The 20368-nt window shown below is 44.4% G+C and overlaps 1 protein-coding gene across 9 annotated transcripts in view; it reads left to right on the top strand.

Annotated features, from left to right (window-relative positions):
• MARK2 (microtubule affinity regulating kinase 2) overlaps positions 1-20368 on the top strand; it is a 152231-nt gene that overhangs the window by 45351 nt on the left and 86512 nt on the right. The window contains exon 1 of one of the 9 annotated variants that reach the window (XM_066582777.1): positions 3653-3714. The exons of the other annotated variants lie outside the window; for them this stretch is intronic. The gene's annotated coding sequence lies outside the window, so the exon portion shown is untranslated. Of the gene's footprint in view, positions 1-3652; positions 3715-20368 lie in introns of those variants that run through there. 9 annotated transcript variants of the gene reach the window in all.

A 20368-nucleotide genomic window follows, 5' to 3' on the forward strand; every position in this document is an offset into this window, starting at 1 on the left:
GCGTACTTGCTGTGTGCCGTGCACACGTGTGTTGGGGGCAGCACACCACAAATTATGGCCATCTGAGCCCGGCCTGAGGAAGTTAGTCAAAACGGAGTGGTCTCCAAAAAAGTAGGCACCCATCTATAGATGGCTGTTTTAGGATTCTTGTCCCTCATTAGTACAGTGTGGGGTACTGGTTGGCTTGGTGAAGGAGACCTAATTTGCGTATTACTTTTGCACGGTAACACGCTTTTTCATTGCAAAACTGCTGAGCAAAAATATTCGTACACAACAATTTTGCGATCTTTCGATCCAAACCTTTTTTTTTTTTTTTTTTTAACTGAGGCAAATTTTTTAAATTGCAATTGGGACAGTTTACTGGAGCAGTAAGTGCTAAAATGTTACCTTACATGCCTTGCACAACATGAGGGAATGTTGCTAAGCCTGGCATTTCTGATGCCGGCCATAGTATGATTGCCCAGTGCACGGTGCGCTTAATATGTGAAGAGGCACGTGCCACCTCATGTAGTCAATGCATCCCTGCAGCTCCTAAGGCAGGACTAGATGTAATCTCACTGCGTATTGTGTGCCTAATACGCGGTCATTGGAGTCAATGAAAGTACATTGTCATCCATTTACACTTGTGAATATTCATTGCGTAGAATGTGCATGCAGAAAAGAATGCAGCATTTTGTATCGTTGCATATTGTGCGCTATACAGCGCATAATCCACGCTGTATATATGCAACTACATTGCATTTGTGCGGCTTTTATACCTGCTGTTGAGAAGCAACAGAGCAGGAAATGAAAACAAAGAAACCATAAAGACTGCCATCCGCTGTCATGTACAGTCCAAAATCGCTGGCATGCGCAGCAATAGGCCGGCTCCACAGCGGTAAAACGCTGCGTGATACACACAGCGCTTTATGCTTTGTCGCGTGAGCCCGGCCTAAACAAAGGAGTGATGAACTTGCATATACCGGGGGAGACGGACTGCAAAGTTCCTCCTACCACCTGATACTCAGAATGTGCCTCAAATTGAATGACTTAAGACTATAAGATTTACCAAATCTGCATATTTTCTCCTCCTGAAGGCGACCTATTAACAAGTCTCTGAAGTTTAGTATATGCTGCAGATCTCATACAGGGGTTCATCAATCTAATGAAACCGCCTAGGATTGGTGATGCATGCGGACATGGACGGCCCTCATTTGCTGTTGATATGTAGCGTCTACGCAAATAGTAAAAAGGCAGTAGCTCATCTGCATATGGTGTTGTGGCTGGTGAGAGGTCTGACCTTGGAGGCTTTCAGAGAAGACAGATGTAAACTAGACAGGCACCAACAGTCAGCAAAACTGTCAGTTCACTTGGAGTATCCGGAGGTGCGCTATCAGAGTCATGGCGGCGTACACCATTGAAAGCAAGTATTGCCTGCACTCTCAGCCACTGCTGCGTTCAGCAAACTCTGTGACAGAAGGATGTGGAAGCGGATTGTGACCTCTGATCTTGGCAGTCACTCTGGCTGCCATTGTCTATCATGCCCAGCATCCATCCTTGACCATTACGGTGGGGCAAGAACTCGACAAACTGTTTTCACGGCAGAGCAGCGATTCGCCAACCACTGGTTACACAAGCAAATGCACAAAGACTACAGTGGTGCCACGCGCACATATCCTGGCCTGCTGATGGCTGGAAATACGGTGTTTGGCCCAATGAATCCTCCGTCATGATGATTCCTACCACAGGATGTGTTTATACCTGACGAACGCCACGCTAAGCCCTGTAAAACAATCCCATTGATTTCAATGGGGTCTCGTAGTTTAGAGTTCGCTGTGATTTTCAATGCTCTATTTTTGTGTGTTTTAGCGATTAACGCACCACAATGATGGGGTGCGCTAAACGCTGTAGAGTGCGTTCGAAAACGCAGTTTTTAATGCAGAGTTTTGCGCAAGTATGTGAGTGGCCTTATTGTGTCATGAGTGGTCTCCTATTTCATTAAACACCTTTCAGCACTTCTGAGTCCATTCCAAACCACATTAACCAAGAACTGTGTACCTCCCTGTTATGTAGAATTACTAAAATATATAAACAAACCTATAGAAATCAACACTTAATTATTTATGACCTGAAAATTAATAAAAACAAGTTATTGTAAATATCCAGTTCCTTATTGCGCAAATAAATTCAACTACGATATGGCCTCATGCACACGGCCGGTTCGGATTCTGCCTGCGGAATACCGCACAGAAACCGGACTGCAGCGGGTGACCTGCGTACCTGTGTTTGAAGGCAGCCTCCTTCGCCGTCATCCGCACGGACCTGTCTTCCGGCTTCTTTGTACTGCGGATGGTCCGCACGGCTCACCGTCGGACATGAGTGGAACAGATTCATTTTTTTTTTTTTTTTTTTAAACTCCTACTTTTCCCATGGCAATATCAGTTGTGGATGGGCGGTGGGTCGGACAGATTCCATTGACTTCAATGGAAGCTGTCCGTATGGGAACCAAAGCAGAGTGGAGCATGCTGCATGTTTGTTTTTTTTTGTCTTTTTTTACCAACTGTGAGCAGAAACAGCAGTTGGTGTCCGCTCATGTACATAGCTTGCTATGGAGGGTTATTGCTGTGGAACCCACAGGCAGATGCCCGCCCCAGAACTCGCAGCAAAAATCCGCCCATGTGCACGAGTCCTTTATGTGACTGAGACCTCTATGTCCTCGGAAGTGTAACAAATCACACCCACAGTTGAAGGTTAAGGCTGTATTAAAGGCAGTGTTATACGGTATTAATAGAAAAACTAATAAACCATCTAGGTATCTCCATTGTGTTGATAAACCCTGTACATGTAAGGCCGGCTGCACACCACCGGGTTTGAATTGCGGAATCCATAATTTTCCAGCACGGATGATCCGCACCAGTGCAAACCAGTGGAGCATCCTCATGTCTGCTCAAACGAGCAGACAGCAACAGGTTTTTTGCTTGCGGAGGAAACAAAATCATAGCATGCTCCATTTTCCTGCGGGCTCGACATGGATGGCTTTCATTGAAGTCTGTCGAAGCCATCCGACCGCGGCCCTTCCGCAATTGACACTGTGAAAAGATTGCGGGTCCCGCGCCATCACCCACCTATAGTGTGGGAAAATCTGTACTGCACATGTATGACGGCTCACAGACTGGACCATCCACAGTACAGAAGGCCGTCTGCACACGACAAGTAAATGACGGGTACGGCCGGGCACAGGGTCTGACCCGGTCGGGTGCAGCTGGCCTAATAGCATTAGATTCTGGCCAATAAGGAGTAGGAGGAACTTCGTAGTCCTCCCCAGCATGTCAGTTCATCACTTCTTTACCTGTTTATTAGCATGCACCTTGTTGCCTATCTACTTTTTGACTGGTTTCTGGTGTTTTTGGCTCATTCCCCACCCCCCTTCAAACATCATACTGTTATGGAGCTTTTCTTGTGGTGTGTTCCATTCAGTGAGCCATAAGTAACAGTGTGTAAGCTAGGCACGGACAGCTCGGGCTTCCCGGATGCCGGTCAGTTTCATCCTCTCAGGCTAGTGCAGAAGTCTATAAAGGTTTTGTTTGTGTTACTAAGCTGTACAGAGGGGAGGGGTGTAAGATTACTGTTCAAACATACAGGAACACCCGACTCTGCCCTCTTACCTGTTTAGTGTACACGAAGAACACTTCCGCAAACCCGTCCGTCTAGCCGCTGTGCTCTGCTTTCCTTCAGGTAGGGTGGGATGGCTACATTGTTGTTAGGTGTATGAACGTATCGAGTGATCAACATCTCTTGTGACACAGGAGGTTAAATTTAGATATTAATTATGTGCTTGAGCCGGCTGCTAAGTAGTGATGGAAAGAAGAACATAGTAAAGGGATTTCACTAAATGGTGTGCTGAATCTTGCTGAACGTGGATTGCTTTTATAAGCCTACTAGAAGGGCGTCTGTTTCCCCTTCCTATGACTTGCTTACTGTACTTGCTGTAAGTGTTGATGTGCTGCTGTTTATAGTTCAAATGGGTGAAACCAGCCATATAATTAATGTATGCTGGTAAAACCTACGACAAACCAGGAACTGGAGACATCTCATGAGGCAACGCTTTCTTGTGCACCTCCCATTTGTATGTTACAGCTATAGCTGGATGGCTCGGGGACTGTGTGGTATACTAACTCATACAATGCTTGGTGTAGGAATGTGTGCCGACTGATTGAGCTATTGCAGTACGAAGTTGACGTTATATGGTATTATTGGTAATGACCCACTCTACAGTATGTAGCCCCTTTTTTGCAACTTCTGGAGAGGATTTGTGAATTGCACTTAACAAAAGTGTAGAATATGAATCCAAGCGGCAAACAACGCATGTCTTTTGCTGAAACAATTGTCTATGGCCTCCTGCAGACGGGCGGAAACTCCGGGGCAGGATTTCCCGCAGAACTTCAGCCCGTGCCCGCTGCTTTAGGATTGCGTTACATAATGAAATACTAGGCAGACAGACGTGATTTGTCCGTGTGAAGACACGCGGAAAACAAATCACGGCATGTTCTATTTCTCTGCAGGTCTCACATAGGCCCGCACAGAAACGTCACTAGTGATGCACTGGCTCCGCTCTCCTTATGCGCCGGCTGGGCAGCAGCCGGCACATAGAAGAGCTGGGAGATGCGGGAGCAGGTGAGCCACACTGGTCACTGCAGGGGCACGGGACGGGTCCCGCTGTGAGGATTCTCACAGCGGGATCCGACCCGGCCGTCTGCGGCGGCCTATGTATTTCTTTTATTCCTTCACTCTTGAGTAATTTTTTGTTTATTTTAGCTTTTTTTTTCACCTCCCACTTTAAAACAAAACAAAATCTCAACTTTTTTTTTAAAATGCAATTTGCGCACTCATTTTTGATGTAACAAATTGCATTTTTTCCAATGGTACAATTTAAAGTAACATTATGTACGTATTAATTTTTTTTCCTAACAGTCAAATTCAGTTTGCACCATTTTTTGAGGGTCCTTGATTTTTACACTATACTAAGGCCGCCTGCAGACGAGCGGGTCGGATCCGGCAGCGAGAAATCTCGCCGCGCGATCCGACCCCAGAGCCTGCAGGGACGAGCGCGTACTCGCCCGCGCCTGGCGGCCCCGGCTCTTTGATGTGCCGGCTGCCGCGCAGCCGGCGCATGCGCAGACCGGAGCCGGCGGCCAGGTGAGTGCGTGCCCCGCAGAAAATTAGAACATGCCGCGGTTTGTTTGCCGCGGCCGTCTGCATAGGAGTGCGTATTGTAATGCACTCCTATGCAGACTTTCAGCGGCGGAAATCCCGCGGCGGGATTTCCGCTCGTCTGCAGGCGGCCTTAATGCAGGAAAAAATAGTTCAGCTTTTTTGCTATGGGAAAGTACTACGGCAATGTCAAATTGTGTTTTTTTTTTTTTGTTTTTTGTTTTTTTTGTTCTACTTTTTAAAAGATTCTATGCTTAAAAAACAAACCTCAACCTGTCTCCTAACTGCTGTAAATTTACTATTTTTAATTTGATTTTATGTGGAACCTTGCTTTTTGTGGGAGGAGATCCGTAGTTTCTATTTTTGGCACCATTTTGGGGTGCATACGACTCTGGTAGCTTTTTATTATTGTTTCATTGCTTAGAATTGAATCCTGTACATACCCATTGGTGTCAGTAGTAAGTGGTGCACTGCTAATGTGTAGGACTGCGTGTCTTGCAAGGATCAGAATGGCATTAACTGTGTGCGATAATCCATTATTTCAATAAATCAGACTTTTATTGATACTATACCAAATGTGTGGGGTTTTTTGTTTTTGGTTTTGGTTTTTTTTTGCTAAAATGGGATTAGGTATTTTAAAACATCTAATAATTTTAACTATCTCTAGTCGCAGCCAGGTGTTGGCTGTTAAGGACAGCCAACACCTGTTGTGTATGGAGCTAGCTCGGCTCCCTGGCCTGTTCTATACGTCCCATCCTGCCGGAGGGTGTACATATACATACTCTTATGGGAAGGAGTTAATACTGCATGAACATGTTAAGGGTGCATTCACACGAGCGAGAAAATCATGAGTTTTGTGCGTTGCGTGATGCAACCCATAATTTGCGTGCATTTAGATGGGTGATTTTTCTCTAGTGGCATGTTCTATAGATGTGCAAGTCTTGCATGAACAGAACATGCAGATATGTGGTCTTCTACACAGCAACACAGATGGAGAATGTCGGGCACGAAGCGCTCTCAGCCATGTGAATGCACCCTTACGTAACTTTAGTGGCATATGTCTGATCAGTATTAGATACTCATGTGTACCATATAGCTGTACCTGCTGTAATGTGAGGGTCTTACAGTGTATACTGTTATCTACCACAATTCTAAGGTGGATCTGTCCCTTATAGGCTCTGCACACTTTTATGGGACACATTTTTCCTTTTTTTTAACCTAATTGCATGTATTTTGTACAGGCAGTCATTTTTACACTAGTGTTTAAAGAGTCTTGTCATCCTGAACAAACTGCAGGCATCCTAATATACAGCAGGAGGGTCTGAGCAGATTGGTATATAGTTTTATGGGAAAAGATTCGGTATAACTTCTGTCTTTATTCATTTTATATCGCTGCACATTCTGATCTTAACAGTCCAATGGGCGGAGCTAAAATCCACAGTAAGCATGTTCAAGCTAGAAGATTCCTTTAATTAACCCCTTACAACCCTAGGATATGTTATAAAAATGTCCTAGGTAGGAAGGAATTCTCGTGAAAGGATGTATATTTACGTCATATGGATGTCCCCCACCCACCCTCAATGTTTGTGTTTCCCACGGCATCACTAAGCGATGACGTGGGTACCCACAGCCGATACACAATGTTAATTGGGCTGCGGGTCGGATGCCAGGAATAGAGCCCATTGATTGATTTCAGTGGGTTCATTCACGAGCGTATTTTTCCACAAGATTTGACATTGCTTCAAAATACACAGCATGACCTACCTTGGTGCGTGATGAGCAGAAAAACACGAGTTAACAGTTTGACCTGTGACTACTTAGTCTCAAACCAAGTACCCACGTGAATGTGCCCCAAAATGGGTGTATTGTGGCTGCATTTATGCACCCATAAAATGGCACGGGTGCCCCAGCTATTCGCTCCAAGCAGCATAGATGACTATAATGCTCAGCACTTGGGTTGTAAGCCTGGCGTTCAGGCCAGGACACTTGTCAGTAGTACAGATGCATAAATATGGCCATAATACACTTGTGTGTCACCCGTCTAAGTCTCAATAGATCTCTCTCTGAGGCTACTTTCACACAGCCGAGCACAATATTGGGCTGTGACATTCTGCCTGAAGCCTTGCATGTGTGATGTCCCCGCTGATGTGAGGCATTTGTCAAAAACGCCTCCCTTCACTTCAGTACAGTACAGTTGCGCTCCAAAGTGCCTGAAAGCTGTGTCGGAGGATCAGCAAAAGTTTCCCATTGTTTTCTATGGGAAGCCTTGCATCACCCTCGCCTGCACCGCACACACCGTGCAATGCATTTTCAGGCCCCACTGAAAACAATAGGCTCGGCGTTCCGAGGAAACGCTAAAGATAGGACATGATTCCTTTTTCTCTCCACGCTGCAATGCAGGGAAAAAAACACTCGTGTAGGACCCCATTCAAAAGCCTGGTGGTCATAATCGTGCATTTAACACAAAAATCTTGTGCGATTTGTTCTCGGCTCTGTAAAAGAGGCCTGAGGGTGTAGTTACACAGCTGTTCACAACATAGGTCCGAGAAACTCTGATATTGCTCTTTTTTTCAAATTGTGGTGATCACTGTGAGTGTGTTGCGATTTGTGAGAAATCTGGAGAATTGCATGCATTTTCCAATATGAAAAATTAAAAATCGCTTAAATTGTGCTTGTACATGGGGGAGTTATTTTATTTCTCCCCCCCCCCCCCCCCCCCTAACCAATGGGAAGCAATAAACGAGATTTCTGCGGACTCGCTGAAAAATAGAACGTGCTGTAAATTATGATCTTGCAGCATCTCTGAGGCAAAAATTGCACATTAATAGACCAATTGATAACATGGGTCTGTCAGTGGGGGTTTTGTGTAAAAGTGCAGGCATAATCATCAATAGGCGTCCCATATAAAAGAGAGGCTTTATCACTTCTGTACTTTCAGCAATAGTCATTCAGTGAATGAAGGCAGAGCGTGCTGAGATCTCCTCTGGTCGTCTGCCTCTAGTTACTATGGACAGGCAGTCAAAGATGGACTGCCTGTTTACACTTGCTCAATAGAGTAGCCTGAAACAAAGTAACTAGCAACTGAGTGATTTTCGTGCTCTATATTGTCTAGTCCCATCTTTATATTATCACTAAGAATTGCTCAATGAATCATTTGATATATAGATATCTATTTATTTTGAGGATAGTTGATCTGTGTAAAGCCATCCTTAAGCCCCTTTTACACAGGATGGGTATCTGCTAATGAAGTGGCCAACAGCCGTCCAAGGACAATAGCTTCTGTTTTTTTTTGTTTTTTTTGTTTTTTTTATATACAGGATGCTCGCTCAGTTAATGGAGGTGGATTGGACGGGGGATCGTTCTGGCCCACCTCATTTATGAACGACTGCCTGTTTACTATGAATGGATGAATGACTGCCTGTTTAGACTGAATGACGCAGAGGCGCATCAACAGTGATTTATGGTTTGCTTGAAAGATCCCATCAGATATGTATCACTGATTGGTCTTTCACTGCATGATTACGCAAACAACTCAATGTAATGAATGATTTCCATGATAATCGGCTCATGTAAAAGGGGTTTTAGTTTCCCTCTGCTCCCTATTCTCCTGACATTTATCAGCCAATTTATGACTTCAACTAAGTTTCTTTGTGGTCATAAATTAGCTGATAAAAAGTACAGAAGATAAGAGATGAAAAACAAGCCCTCAGTTCAGCCTCACTGACTGATCTTTATTGAGACTTAGGCTGCCTGCACACGGGCGGAAATCCCGCGGTGGGATTATCCGCGGGATTTTCGCCACTGAAAGCCTGCATAGGACTGCATTACAATACGCACTCCTATGCAGATGGCCGCACGAAATGTCGCGCGGCAAGCAAACCACGGCATGTCCCATTTCTGTGCGGGGCTCGCAGAGCCTCGCACAGAAACGTCACTCGCCTGTCTGCAGGCGGCCTTAGGGTGCCTGCACAAGAGCGGAAATTCCGCAGCAAGATTTCCCGCGGGAAACGCAATCCTATGCAGACGGCCGCGGTTTGGCCGCGCGAAATCTCGTGCGGCAAACAAACCGCAGCATGTTCTATTTCTGTGCGGTGCTTGCAGAGCCCCACACAGAAATATCACTCACCCGCTGCCGGCTCCGGGCTGCGCATCGCCGGCTGCCCGGCAAGCCGGCACATGAAACAGCCGGAGCCGCAGGTGCGGGTGAGTACGCGCTGGTCCCTGCAGGCCCTCGGGTTGGATCCCGGATCTGACCCGCCCGTCTGCAGGCGGCCTTAAAGGGACCCTGCTGTTTCAGTACAGATTTCTGTATCAGAATTGGAGTGGGTGTATAATCTGTAGTTCTTAAGCCATCCCTCCGATCAGCCAGTTCCATGTCCTGGTTTCAGCCATTCAAGGTGGCTGATGAAATCTAAAGACTACCTAATCCGCACAGGGGATTGATTGTTTGTGTTAAGGTTCTTTTAAATGGAACGATTAGTTTGGATTTAATGTAAATGCACTTCTTGTTCGTCGTTCAATATTCTTCATGCGGAAACTCAACGATTTATCATTCCGTGTAAATGGGCAGTCACTTATGAACGACTCCATGCTTATTGTGAATGGAGGCGGGAAGGCTGGAATGATACCTGGCCAGCTTTGCCTCCATTCAGTCACTGATGATCGCTCCTGTGTAAAAGCATCCTTTGACTACAAATGTGCACTATACCCCCGTTCTTGATTGGTTAGAACTGTTCGTGTTGTCAGCACTGGCCAATTGGAAAGCAGTACACTGAGCATCAGCTAGAGACTTGCTGCCGCTAAAAACTAGGTCTGGAACTAGTGAAATTGGATGGGTGGAGAAGAATAACTGCAGGTTATACACCCCCTCCTTTCTAGTACTGGGAGAATTTCACCCTGAAATTGAAGAGTCGCTTTAAAGGTAATGTCACCAGAAGATTACTTATTGTATGAATTACATGTTTGTGTTTATAAAAAAAAAAAAGTAAATTAAAAATAGTTTTTGTGTTTTTTGGAATTTTCAGTCAATCTAGAGATTTATTTTTTTTTTAAATCCTAAAATTCTACTTTTTTCACACTGACCAGAGCCTTATAATTACAAATGGGTAGGAGCTTCCTGATCAGTGGAGAGAACTTTTCATCAGTTCTCCCACTAACATCACAGGCAGGATTACAATGGAAGGTAACACCTATATGTGGATAACTCAGGATCCACCATTCACAATAGGTGATCTGTGATTTACTGCCCCTCCCTGCAAAATTACCTCTGCATTGGTTACAGGGCATGTCTAGAGTCTCCCATGCAAGTCAATAGATCCCTCCTGTCCATTGTGTCAACGGCCCATGAAGCTGCTGTAAAGCATCTCTCTAAATACTGTTACATGTAGCTCAGGAAAGATGACCTCCCCCATAGTTATGTATAGACAGTGAATTAATAAAAAATTATTAGAAAAATGAAATGTTTTTCTATTTGGTTTTAATTTAAAAAAAAAAAGGGGGGACAAAAATGTTTTTATCAAACTGCAGTGTCTATATACAGTGGTATGTGGAAGCTGCCAAAGACAAACTGAGCAAAACTTAATAAAATCCTATTGTAAGAATGATTGGTGCTGGTGCATCTGGTCTGCACCAGGGTTATGGGTGAAGACATGGGCTGGCAGTCCAGAGCTAGAGGGAACACCCACAGCTCATGATTGGCTGCCGGAGACCCACCTGCACTGAGCTGAGCAGCAGAGATTCACAAGGCGCTTTTCTCTCCCCCCACTCTGCGAACCTGCGGCAGCCAATCAAAAGCTGTGGGTGTTCCCTCTAGCTCGGGCCGGCTGGCCCAGGTCTCCACCCATAACTGGTGGAGACCAGATGCACCAGTACCAGAATGATCTACCCCAAAAAACGTGTTTTTAATGGCGAAAGAAATGCCCCTCCAATTGTTTTTAAATAAGCTACTGCAATCAAAGCTAAGATACTAGAAGTTTGGATCCGTTGTCTTTTTTTTTTTTTTTTTTTTTTTTTTATTACTTTTTTTTTGCATCTTAAAAGCATACATCCTATGCAATAGTCATCCCATCTGCGCCCCGCTCATTCCTGCCTCCTCTGGCCTTCTCATTCTTGAATGATAGGAATGTCTCAGGGCTTATGCACATGGCTGCTTCATGACTTCTTGCCAAGTTGGAGTTGTCCTAGTAGGGCACGATGTATCTCGGCTCCATTTAGATGCATATACAGAAGTCCATATGAATCTAACAGGAAAAACACTGTGGTGTGCTCCATGGGATGCTGTATTCAGACACCGTAAGAAAAACTGCACTAGAAAAGCAATGTCTCTGCGGTGTTTTCAATGCGGTCGTGATTTTTATTTTTTTTTGTCTGTAGTTACCACAAATTACAGGAAAACCACATGTGGATTTCCTTCTGTGATGCACCATATGAATGCAGCCGTATGGAGGTGTTCTCTGTGCACGGGGTGGATAATCCTGTTATATTGGTATCAGTGTTCCCAGACTCCTGACTCCTTCATATATGACTCATGTCTCTAAACTGATAAATGCACTGTATTAAAATGGTAGTTAATAATGGTTTTCTGATAAATGGGGACTTGGATGAATAGAAAATGTATTTATAGAACATTTCTAAACCCTCCTAAATTCCTCTGAAAGGAAATGTGCAACAAATTCTGCATTTAATTGTGTACATTTTATTATAAAATAAGCCGGAGTAGATACCAATCAGGGCTGTGGAGTTAGTCAAAAGAAACGTACCACACAGAACTCATGCAGTGGTGCGAAGTTGGACATAAAATAACTAGGCGGTTATTGCATTTGCCACCAAGCAGCTTCTGCGTATAGCAGTACTGTGTGCATGAAGCCTATAGCCAGGCTAACACGAGTGGGTCAGACTCCGCACTGCAGATGACCAGGGAGCCTCGTAGGCGGTCATGAACAGTACAGGTTTTTTTCTATTTGTATTTCTCGCAAAGGTGCAAGGCAATGACGCCCGTACCCGGAGCCCATAAACTGTTGATTGCGGGTTGGACGCCTCCATTGACTTCAGTAGAAACCGTCCGTGCGGATTCCGCGGTAAAATGGAGCACGTTTTACCACGACCATCCGCAATTCAAAAATGCTTGTGTGAGACCTGAAGCTGTATTTACAGAAGACTTTATTTATTTTTATTTTATTTTCTTGAATAATTTTTATTGAATTTTCAAGTACAAAAACTGCATACAGCAACCAACCACCCCTGCCCTCCCACCAAACAGTTGTCTATAAGAACAGTATTCTTCAAAATGTCGTGTCTGTCAGTGTCTCTATCTAGTCATATTATATTTAAACACTCGTTCCTTGTTTGTGCTTAGAGCTGAAATATCGTATCAACACTAAATATATAATGTTGCGAACAGAAGAGGTTGCAGAATATCACAGTATACATAACCAGTACAATGGCACAAACTGCAACACATTATCTCCCTATTCACAATACCAACCATATAGTGCAATACCCATCGTGCAGCGCAGCTATGGAGCTGAAGAACTCTGTAGTGGCAGTAACAATGAAAACCCGTATATCAGCATTGTAGCGTAAGAAACCACCAGCAGATAAAGCCTAGTAATGCTGACTACCCCTAGTGAGGCCAAGTGTCAGAGCATTTCTAATGGAGTGCAACGGGGCCAAACCAGGAGCGCTCAGCCACTCTGCCCATAGTTTTTCAACTCTACAGTCCACCTTTTTATGTATATTCCCTTTGCCATGGACAATAGTCAACTTACTTTTTTTTTTGTAGTCTCTCTAGGTGTGGGGGTGGGTTATTCATGAAGCCAATGTTACTTCATAGTATAGTAACCGGGCTGTTGCTATTTACATAAGACATTTTTGATAGCATGTAGTTTTATCATTGTCTGCGGCTTTGTGATGTGACTATTACTTTTCTGGTTTTTACAGGTGAAAGGTGTGGGTTTCACAGGTTTAAAAAAAAAAAGCAAAGAAAATTGTGCTACCACTAACCCTTATTGCAAAACTGCAGCAATCATGGTAAAACTGCAGCGATACTTCTTGACCATGCGGCTGATTATGTTCAGTGCACACTGCTAAGACAGCTGCTGTGAGCATTTACAGGATTCTATACAGTTTTCCTATAGATTGTCTGGGGTTATAATACATGCCGCTGCAAATTAGGGCAAGGTGACAGATCTGCTTCTCTGGGACGTGTCTGAGGCAGTCTCACAGATGTCACTGACTCTTGTTTCCCTTTGATTCGTCCAGTTCAGCCCGACTTTCTAGTGTAGTCTGAAACGTACAACCCACGCAAATCCTGTTGCTTTACTCGGATGCCCTATTTATGTGGGTTGTCTCCAAACTACCTGCTTTAGGAAACCTGTTGTGTAAATGGCCCAGTTAAAGGGAGACTCCGGTGTTTTGTTTTCTTTTTCCGTTGATTTACGTAGCTATTCCCTTAGTATATAAGTGAGCAGTGAGGCTTGGGTTCACACAGGGCGGATTTGCCATCGTATTTCGCTGCGGCAAATCCGCCTTCGGTCGCTTATCCCGAGATTAGCCAGCCATGTGAACGAGATTTGTCAAAAATCTCATCCACACGAGGCGGCCAATCCGTCGCGGAAAAGCCATGTGGATGCGGTGGCACTGCAGTGCGGAATTGACAGCTGTAGCATGTCAATCCTTTTATTTATTTTTATTAATTTTTTTTTTTTTTTTTTTTTAATTGTCCCAGCTGCGGCCTCACTCCTCTTTATGGGGAGAGAAAACCGAACTCCAAAACCCGCGGCAAAATGCTGCGGGTTCTGACGCTGCAGCTCTCCCGCAGAATTCTCTTGGTCTTTCGGTGCGGCAAAACCGCGGGAATCCGCCCCGTGTGAACCTAGCCTAGACCTTTATTTCTTTGTCTGACACTCCCGGCTCTCCTTTCAGTTACTGATGAACACATACTTCCTGTCCCAAAGCTATAATAGAGAAGATCACAGCTCCTAATGCTGAACTGATGAATCATGGGATAGATGTGAAAAAATCTGTATGAAGTTGGGACTGTACTTAATAGAAGTGACTGGCAGAGTGTGACAGGCAATAAGGTGAGGGGGGCAGGCATGGGAAAATGTGATTTCACTGCAGTGGGCTATTTTATTGTCTTTTACACGGAATAACTGTAAGGCGCATAACCGCCCGAGTATCGCTCTTTTGCTTATACAGGCTCAGTAGTTATTAAAGTGAACAGAGGCAGAGCGGGCCCACTTGCCCGCCCTCATTCTCATCTTAAAGGAGTCGCTCAAATATAAAGACGCTCCTGTTTACACGGCCCACAGTCCCTTGGTTGTTAGCTTTGCTACAAAACCAAACTACTCCCATAAGTGAGTGATTTCTCACTTAGTGTGCTGTCGGCACCTGTGTGAACACCGGATGATTATTTGCTGTAGTCACTGTTTTCAGCGAGAATTCGGGTAATAATGGCCCAGTGTAAAGTACCCTCAACACCTGTCCATGATTCACCATATTGTGTACTGGAGGCTTGCCTTGTGCAAGACCAGTTTTGCAACAGGTTTTTAAGCAAGTTTACCTTCCTGTGAGCCCTTGGAGTATTACACACACCGCTGCAGATATTCCTTTAGCGACTGCCAAATCTTTCCATCTAGAAGATATATATCTAAAAGCAGGGGCCCTTTAATTGGCCCCTGCTCAGATAAGCAGCATGAAGGTGGTCATTTTCCAAACTCTCATCTCTTTAGGGGCAACAGTGTGTGTGTGTATATACAACATGTACAGCCTGCTAGATTCTGTGCTATCATACTAGTATATAGACTGGCTTTCTATACTGTAATGTTCTAGCCAACTATATTTAGGATATACAAACCTCTTCCAAGTACTAAATGAAATGTATATATTGTGGAGCAGTATTTGTGTACTTGCAGTATTGTGCTTGCTGCACAACTTTGCTCATATGATTGTGCTGAGATTTCTTCTGCACTGTGGATAGTCCACATGGCGAGCCTTCAGACATGCGCAGTACAGATTTTACATTTTTTTTGGAACTACTACTTTTGGCGATGACACGGAATCCGCAACCTTTCCAGATTGTGATTGTGGAAGGGCCGCGGATTGGACGGCTTCCACGACTTCAATGGAAGTCGTCTTACATGGATTCCACGAAAAATGGAGCATGCTGTGTTTTTGTTTTTTTTCCCCCTCTGCTTGTGGAAACTGCAATTGGTTTCCGCAAGCGTGCAGGAAAAATCTATTTTCCCATAGCATGCTATGGTTACTATTTGCTGCGGTGTGGAGTGTGTGCGTGTTCGTAGACAGGAGCCCTAATATATACTGTGTCTCCTCCATGGTCTCTGCTGCTTTCTACTCACTGAAACCTGGATTTCAGCAAGCAGCGACTCTAGGCCCAATGTCCATGAGCCCGCAGCAAAATCTGACCCTGCCCGCGGCCGAGGACACTGTTTACCCGTCCGCGTCCTCTGCTTGCCTGTCCAGGTCTTCTATTTTCTTCATTGCAGATGCGTGTGAAATCGCCGACCGGCACGCTGCCCCACATGAGCTATGGAGTTGTTTGTGTCTTTTTTTTTTGTTTTGTTTTTAAGCTCCTGCTGACCTGCGGATCGGACGGCTTCCATTGACTTCACTGTAAGCTGTCCGTGCAGAAACCACACTGAAATGGAGTATACTGTGATTTTTTTTTTTTTTTTTTTTGTCCGGACCAAAAGGTCCGCAAAACAAATCCGCATGCTTTAATTCAGCTGCGGACGCCCATGCTTTCTTATGGGCGGCTTGATTTGCGGATTCTGCAAATCAGATCCGCCTGTAGACATTGGGCCTTAAAGTACAATTTCTGTCCTGCAATAATCTCTACAGTCCAAACTCAATACTGGAAATTTGATAAGGCAGTGTTAACGTTTGGCCGCCTCTGTCTGGGAAGATGCATTCTGGGACACCCTAGACCCTTTTTTGTCATGGGCTTTGGGCAGGCTCCAACGAGCGGAATATTGTGTATTACGCATGTATAGTAAGCAGTGAATGAAAGGACATTGATTTTCATTGATCCATTAACACTTGATTATATTCATTGCTTATGTTACGCGTGTAGGAAAAAAATGCAGCGTGTTCTATTACTGCATATGACCCACGGATTGAGCCCTATTGTCTATGGGTGTGTAATAATCGCCGTACATACACAATTACAGGCTAAGTGTCAGCGGAAAGTTAAAAAAAAAAAAAATGAAATTAAGACTGCGCATGACAGCGTACATGGGATGCGCAGGCTCACGCAGCATTTTACCACATGCCCGTGAGCATCGCTGACTGATTGGAGGCTGAGAGGGCCGGGGATCATTTGCTCTGATACGTTCAGTTTCTGCATGTATTTATACTGAATGATTATCGCTCAGATTTTCGCTGGATCACAGACATCCGATCGATCTGTGTGAAAGCAGCATTAAAAGCTACAGCAGCTGCCATGATAGTGTACAGTAGGAGAATATCAGTGGTCTAGAATATATGGTTCACTCTTGGTCTAGATTCACATGGGCGAGTGCAATTTTGGACAGTGCAAGTGTATATGCATTTATCATCACTTGTATCTTTAATGTACTAGTGATGTCAGAGTGCAATCAGTTTTTCACGCATGTGAAAAAAAAAAGTGACCCGATTTGATGTGGTATAAAACGCCCATGTGCCCATAAAAAATCAGAATGCAGTTGCAATTTTTATTTATTTTTTTAAAACTTCTCCATTGACTTTAATTGGCAATTCTGATCTGAGAATGTGTCCACATGTGTGAAATATTCTAGCACTATTGATTTAATGGGTCGGAGTTTTGTCAGTTTGAACCTCAGACATTAACGAATCATATCCACATCATAGAGAGAGAAACCTGCAGTTTAATTTGATCTGCGGTGGTGATTTTTAAATGCGCAGCATGTCGGTCTATGCCGTAGATTTGCCACGGATTTCACCCCTTTAAATGAAAGGTGAGATCTGCATGCAGCTTTCATCAGAGTTGCAGCAAGATTAGCAGTGGAATTTCTGCTGTGACATATGTTCTCCCGTAGGGGTGTACCGCAAGGGTGCTGTCCGCAATCTGTTTTTGGAAAAGTGCTGCAGTTTGTGACCGTTTCTAATTTGGTGTTTAATGCCAGAAGGGAATTTAAAAGGAATCTGAACTATAATGGAAGATCGGAGCATGCATTCACACGGGCGCTATTGCACTTGCACACCCATGGGTTCTATGCAAGTGCAATGCATTTAGCGCAGTAGTGGTTGCCAGGTATGGACTTCTGGTGCACGATACACAAGTGTCGGTGGCTATTGGGTAGTGCTACTGCCTCCACAACCTGAACTTGTCCGCAACTACTCAGAAGTGAGATGTTGACCAGCAGTCGGGGCAAACTGACTTGTGCAGAGCTGGGAGTAATGATCATGGTACAACACTATCCTCCATTCTGACAGGCCTCCAAAGTTCACTTGTTCCCTCTTTCCGATGCTGAAGTCATCTGTAGTTGATGCGGAAATACGGCGGATTTTGCCACAGATTTTTCCGCTGCGGATAATGCGCAGCTTTTCCGCTACATGTGAATGCACACTGACTGACAAGGTAGTCTTATCGGCTTAAACACTCTGTCCAAACTGCAGGCATCATGTTATAGAGCCGGAGGAGCTGAGCAGATTGATATGTAGTTTTATGGGGAAAGATGCAGTACGAGGGGAGTCTCATTCAAACAGATTTTAATTGCGGAATTCACAATCTGCGTCTGCGTGGAAAAGTTGCGGTAAAACGCAGCCATTGAAACGCATATTTTCGAGCCGGAAAGCCAGAGAGATCTTCCAAGCAGATGATACATTGTGCATACCTGAACATTTGCAATTACCTTCTGTGAATGATCACAGGTCATCTGCTATGGAAATCTGCATGTGGAATCCGACCTGACTGCGTCATCTTATCTTGTGTATTAGTCTAGAAGCAATGAGATGAAACAAAGGAAGGGTACACAGATTAGATATGACAAAAAACTGACAATGAGGGGTGATTAATGAGTGGAACAGGTTACCACTGGAGGTGGTGAATGGAAGTCTTCAAACTGGATTAGACTGGACAGACATCTGTGATTTAGTGATCCTGCATTTAGCAGGGGGTTGGAGACGACTCTGGAGGTCCCTTCCAACTCTACCATTCTATGAAACCTTTTACTCATTCTGAGCTGAACAGTCCAATGGGCGGTCCTATCAGTGATTTTTTTTTTTTTTTTTTTTTTTTTGCTACCCCTGTATGTACAGTCAGTCACAGAAGCTTGGTGTGAAACGTGCATCCCAATTTCCGCAGCATATCTGCGATGTGTGACATCACACTGGGGGTGGACTTACAGACTGTTTTTAATGCAGGTAGTTTTTTGTGCAGTTGTTTTAGCCAGTCAGTGGTGACTTGGTATGAAAGTGACCTGTGCAGCATATTGTTAGGGATTTACTGTGTGAATGTGCCATACTGTATCCAGAGGCTTAGAGTAAGCCTCAACTCTGCTACTTAGGCATGAGAGAAATATTTATCTAATAAGGTATCCAGTACCGCCGTTAGTAAAGCTGTGACTTGCTATGAACTCACAAGCACCGCTGAGCTGTTACTATTTTGTTCGCTAATGTAGCTGCTTATTTTACATAAAGGCAGTTTTCTGCTTCTTACGGAAGTAAAGCTTTAATCACTACATAAATGAAACATTTTGCAACTTTCTAATATGATTTTCAGTTCCTCACTATTTTCAAGGTGTTAGTCCAGAGATGGAACCGGTCTGCCACGGGGATTCCCCTTTACTGCTCCCCGAACAGCTCAAAAGCTCAATCCCCAGTAGAAGTGTGAAAGCAGCCTTAGTCTAACTCTCGTCATTAAAGGGGTTGTCTCATGAAAGCATGTGGGGTTATGCACTTCTGTATGGCCATATTAATGCACTTTGTAATATACATTGTGCATTAATTATGAGCCATGCAGAAGTTATTCACTTACCTGCTCCGTTGCTGGCGTCCTCGTCTCCATGGATCCGTCTAAAATCGCCTCTTCTGGCGATTTTAGACGCGCTAGCGCCGTGCGGTCTTCTGCCTTCTGAATGGGGCTGCTCGTGCCGGAGAGCTGCTCCTTGTAGCTCCGCCCCGTCACGTGTGCCGATTCCAGCCAATCAGGAGGCTGGAATCGGCAATGGACTTCACAGTGAAGATCCCGGCGGCCATCTTACTAAGGTAAGTAAGAAGAAGGAAGAAGTCGCCGCAGCGCGGGGATTCGGGTAAGTACTACCCGTTATTTTTTTTAACACATGCATCGGGTTTGTCTCGCGCCGAACGGGGGGCCTATTGAATAAAAAAAAAAAACGTTTCGGCGTGAGACAACCCCTTTAAGGTTGACATTACTTTACTCACCTGTAAGGTTTTGCTAGTCTTTTCACGCACAGTGTTTTGTGAACCTCCAGCGGCTACAGGAATGACAGTTTAATAGGCGGTGAAGCAGTTGTTGCTAAACTTCACTCTGAGGTTTGTGTGTGTATAAAAGACGGCTCTAAAAATACTAAGAATTTTGGTTTATTAAGTATATATTTGTGACTTTTTTCAGACCTGCTGATATTTCTATTGGCTACATGAACAGTAGTTGTGATATTATGGAAAATCCAACATCCTAGAGGTAGTCACACAATATACAGAGCTGTAAATGGTATAGAAAAACAAAACCTAGGCCAACCAGATTACTACTGAGGGAGAATCCAGAGAGAGTGTCTCCATCTAGGGAAAAAGAAGCCTGTGTTAATGCAGCTGTGGCACAAATATTAAGGTCAAAGCAACTAGAGGATTTAAAAGACATGCAGGGTATCCGAAGCCTGAGAGAACTATCTTGAGTTCCTCCTTCAGCATAATCAGCTCCTGAACCCACTTTGTGGTAGAAGGGACTTCTGTCGGCATATTTACATCTTTATCAGCACTTTGGCCATATTCACCAATCAGATTGCTGGAATTGTGAAACAAACAACCCAAACAAGCAATCAGGTTGCTGGAATTGGTGAATGGGGCCGAAGTGCTGATGAAGATGTTAATATGCCCTCTGTAAATCGCCAAGTGTTGAGCGATCACAGCGCGAGCCGTAACCAAGAAAATTCACAGAAGGGATCGCTTTACACACGCAAGACAATCTTAAGAGCAGGTC

Source organism: Eleutherodactylus coqui, chromosome 11 (assembly GCF_035609145.1).
Source record: "Eleutherodactylus coqui strain aEleCoq1 chromosome 11, aEleCoq1.hap1, whole genome shotgun sequence".
Lineage (NCBI taxonomy): Eukaryota > Metazoa > Chordata > Amphibia > Anura > Eleutherodactylidae > Eleutherodactylus > Eleutherodactylus coqui.